This window comes from Triticum aestivum, chromosome 3D, assembly GCF_018294505.1.
Source record: "Triticum aestivum cultivar Chinese Spring chromosome 3D, IWGSC CS RefSeq v2.1, whole genome shotgun sequence".
NCBI classification, from domain to species: domain Eukaryota; kingdom Viridiplantae; phylum Streptophyta; class Magnoliopsida; order Poales; family Poaceae; genus Triticum; species Triticum aestivum.
In genome coordinates, this window is record NC_057802.1 from 512,078,068 (window position 1) to 512,082,728 (window position 4,661).

Here is a 4,661-nt window from a genome sequence, read left to right on the forward strand (position 1 = left end):
TCCCCCTTCCCCACTCGTGACTCGTGGCCACATGAGCCATCGCCCATCGCAGCTACCAGGAAGGAGGCAGCACCCATCGTCGGGTGGAGAAGCCGGAGGTGGAGAAGAGAGGTCGCGGTCGTGCGCCTCTGTTGCCGGCTGGTCCCCTGCACCATCTCCACCACGCGGCTGCAAGGCGGACGACGAGCTCGTTGCACATGGATGTGGTTGGCGAGCTTCTCCGGCGCCCTCGGCTCTAGCGACTTCGTTGCCGGCGGGACCTGATTGGATTTCATATTTTTTGGAAAGGACCTGATTGCTTTTTTATAAAAATTACAGGGACCATATTGCTTTCAATTTTTTTGTAGGGACCTGATTGCCTTTTAGAAATATGTGGGGCCCACCTGTCATAATATGTCAACGGTCAACTAAACAGTCAAATCTAAAAGTCAACCTGACGTCATAACATGTCAACGGTCAACTAAACAGTCAAATCTAAAAGTCAACCTGACGGGTGGGCCAAACATGTCATAATATTGCTTAAATCTTAACGGTTCAGTCACTTGGGTTTTTGGGAACAACCAACCAATTTTGTGATAGTTTTTTGAAAAATTAAAAAAATTGGTAATATTTTGAAACGAAAGCCTGTAATGTGGTTGCTTTTTTGCTATATACTCCGCCCGGCGACCATCTGGTTCTGATTCGGCCGCGTCCGGCTCCTTTTTTTTTGCGGGGGGGCGTCCGGCTCCTATTCTTTTTTTTTTCTTTTTTTTTGCGGGGGACGTCCGGCTCCTATTTTTTTTCTTTTTTTTGCGGGGGGGACGTCCGGCTCCTATTCAATGTCAGGTAGATATGATTCGACCGCGTCCGACACGGAATCCGGGTCAGGTACGCAATCCTGCCTCCGAATTCGACTACAATTGGGCTCAAGCCCCAAGCACAACAAAGGATCCAGTCTTTAGGCCTCTATATATACTGCTTGCAGACAGTGGGAGCAGCAGATCGAAAAAACCCAGGATGTCTAAGCGGCTCCAGGGAGAGGAGAAACAGGCAAACTGCGCCCGCAAAAGGTCACGACGTTCTGAGCAGAAGCACCTCTATCTGGTACTGGATGACTGGAAAGATGGGTTCAGCATTCACAAGATTGACGCCGACGACGACGAAGCGGACCTTGGCCAGCCACCGGTCCTCCGGCTGGTGTCGCCGGCGCCTGGTTTTCCAATGCGCTTTGCGGTCGTGGGCAGCAACATCGTCATCGTCACCAACCCACGCTGTGGTCAGGCTCCCACACTTTTCTATGATACGAAAAGAACAGGACTCGCCGTCGGCCCTCCACTCCCCGGTCCACTGGTAGGTGACTTCCACACCTCCGTGGCCACTGCAGAGATGCTGTATGCGCTGAGTTTTCACCATAGGAATCAGCAGCACTCCTTTGAGGTGATGTCTTGTGCATCATCTCCAAATCCTTGTACCATGAGCTGGTCATGGACAAGTGTGCCCTCACCACCCCCGTTCGAGGAGGATGAATGGATCACCTCCTACGCCGTGCACCCTGATGGACACACCATCTTCATGTCCGGGGTCAACAAGTACAATCTCAAACGCCGCACCTTCTCTTTCGACACCAGGTACTGCGAGTGGAGGTTTCATGGGGAATGGGCCTTGCCTTTCCAAGGCCAGGGCTACTATGACAGCACGCTGGACGGATGGGTTGGCCTTCACGAGGATGGCTACATCTGCGCCTGCCAAGTCGCCCCCCGCAGCCGCGCAAGTAGCGTGGAGGGCCTCCGCCTTGGCCTATCGATCTCAATCAGGCTGAGACCAGGGCCTGATGGCGACCGAGCGGGCGACCGGGCGGGCGTCTGTGCGCACGACCGCGGCGGCGCCGTCCATAGCCTCCGGTGATCGCCGGCGCGTCGGAGGCCGGTTTTGGGCGCTTGCCGAATCCGACGAGGACAATGCGGACGGCGACGGGGATGAGATCCCGGCGGCTTCTCCACCGTCATCGACGCCGTCAGATCTCATTTGTGAGTTTTTTAATTCAGGTTACAACGAAGATGAAGTGGCAACGACCATCGATTGTGTTTTGCCATCGGACGATCCGGCACGAATTGGACTTCACGCGGGAGAAAAGAAAGAGATGATCCGACGCGTAGTTCATCGGAGAACGGCGGCGACGGCGATCAGACCATGGAAGGGTCCCCTCCCTAAGGTGAGTCTTCCAAATCTTACGCTTTTCGACATGATTACGCCGGATTCTTGGATCACTGTTAAGAAAAGAAAGAATGCGAAACGGATAGGCGTTCGTCCGGTGCCGGCGGCGGCCGTGACGTCCGTGCCGACGATCGGGATCTCAGAGATGCGAGCGCATCGTTTGAATCTCTTGTTGGGCTGCGCTGGGCCGGCTCGGTGGGAGTCGGGGCCGCGAGTGGATGGGCCAGGGTCAGCTGGGTATGTGGCCCAGGCTGAACCGGTCCCTATCCCTCCTCGTAGCGAAACCCCATGCACGTCAACGATCGTTCTTTCCCCTGCTCGTGCGCCGTCGCCTGCTGCTAGGGTTCCTAGGCGCGGGACACCAGGCTTCCCGGCATGCGGTTCTGGACGGGCGAGGCGAATCCAACCTCTCGGGGCCATGGCTGGCCGCAGGGCTGCACCGCCTCCACCGAAGAGGATCGCCTCGGCCACTCCTGCCGGGCGGGGCGGGGAGGAGCCGCCGGCCGGGCGTGGAGCACTCGGGCCAACTGGCCAGAGGCAGCCGGCGGGCGGTGGGGTTCCACCGGGACCGGGCCGCGGTAACGCGCCTTCGGGCGGGAGGCCGCCGGTGGCAGGCCGCGGTGGGATTAGACCTCCAGCGCCGGTGGCGTCCCTGCAACCGGCGGCAGGAAAGGGAGGGCTCAGGCCTCCGGCGCCCGTCGCTCCGCAGGCAGCGGGTAGAGGCGGGCCTAGGCCCCCAACGATGGGCGTGGCTGGTGCAACCGGTACTGGCAGAGGTCAGTCTCTAGGCGCGCCTCCGCCTAACTTCGTTGCGCGGCCGGCCCAAAACCGGTCGGGACCATCTCAGACGAGGCAGATTTCTAGTTCTAAAGACTCCCGTGCTCCGCCCCGAGGCCAATGGGGGGACGATGGGTTAGATGTGTATGGCAATGGACAGCACCGGGGTTCCTCCTCCACGGGAGGGGGGCGTGGTTATGCCTGGCAGAGTGACAGGTCTGCTGAGAGACCGTTTCTCCAGCCTCCAGGAGGTTTTGTTGAGGGTGCTTCCGGTCCAGATCACCGCCAGAGAGGGGGTCACCGTGGACATCGCGGTGGTCGGGGCGGTGGCCGCGGGAGGTACCATCACAGACCGCCTCCGCCTCCCGCAGTTGTTGACCAAGCGGAGTCAGTACTGGAGACCGATTGCACTTCCACGGAGCTCCCTCCCCAGGCAATGGAGGTGGTAGCGGCTTTAGCCACTGTTGAGGTTCCGGCGACTGGGAGTGTGACTGAGGTTACCGACAGATCTGATGCTGAGAGGGCGTCCAAGTGGGCGCGTAAGAAGGAAAGGATGCTTTGCTACCGTTGTGGTGAGAAGGGCCACTTCATCGCTGAATGCGTGGCAGAGCTGTGTGAGTCCTGTGGTAAGCCGGCACATGCCTCGGGGGATGGCCCGTTGTTGCGTGACCAGGCTCCGTCTTTGACTATGTATGGAGTTTATTGTGCTGAGCTAATGTTCTTTGAGTCCCCGGCAGCGAGAGAGACTCCGGAGGAGACTTTGAGCTTGACCACCGGGGTTGTCAAAGCTGCTCAGGGTGAGGTTTCGGAGGATCAGATAGTGCAGAGGCTTCAGGAACTGGCACCGGGAGACTTCCATTGGGAGCTCGTTCCTCTCGAGGCCAAGGTTTTTAAGGTGGAGTTTCCTTCAGTGGACGATCTGCAGCGACTGTTGAGTTTTGGTTTATGCAGAGTTCCTGGCACTAGGTGCATTCTGGAGTTCCATGAGTGGCAGCAGGTGGAACCTAAAGGAAAGCCGCTTACGCAGGTCTGGTTGCGGTTTTCAGGGGCTCCATCTAAGCCTTTGCAGGATGTTCGAGTCGTGGCCAGTATGGGCATTATGGTTGGCAAGACGGAGAATGTGGATATGGCCTTTACTGGTGCACATGGAGTGGCCCGCATCTTAGTGAGTGTTTTGGATATTAAGTTCGTGCCTGACGTGGTTAACTGGACTTACAAAGGAGAGGTGTTTCCTCTTGAGATCGAGTTTGAGGACGCTGCCCTGTTTGCTGAGGCAATGATTGGGAATGATGTTGACATGCACGAGGGGGACGACAGTACGGGAGCTGAGGAGGCACCGACTGACGAGTCGACTCGTGAGGGGACTAATGGCTCTCGTCCTGTAGCTCAGACCGGGGATGGAACCGGGGTTGAGCCGGCACCTTCTCCATCGGTGCCTATGACTTCGTTGTGGTTCGGGTCCTTTGAGCCAGCCTCTGCCCCTCCCAGACTTTGGAGTGACCGGGTAGATTCTAATGATGCGTTTGAGCAGTCACTACCTTTGTTGGCGTTCGAGGATGCTGGTGGGGCACCGGCTGGATGCTTGCTGCGGACATCGTCGGTGAGGACTTTGGTTGGTTCCGGGGACGGGGAGTCGGTGGTTGCTCCACCGGAGGTCGACGTTTCGGCCCTAACGGCTGCGGCTGTGGTGG

At 57.9% G+C, this 4,661-nt stretch overlaps 1 pseudogene; it reads left to right on the forward strand.

Annotated features, from left to right (window-relative positions):
* The first annotated feature begins 979 nt into the window (after positions 1–979).
* The window catches only part of LOC123076422 (uncharacterized), a 9,558-nt pseudogene continuing 5,876 nt past the window's right edge, over positions 980–4,661 (forward strand).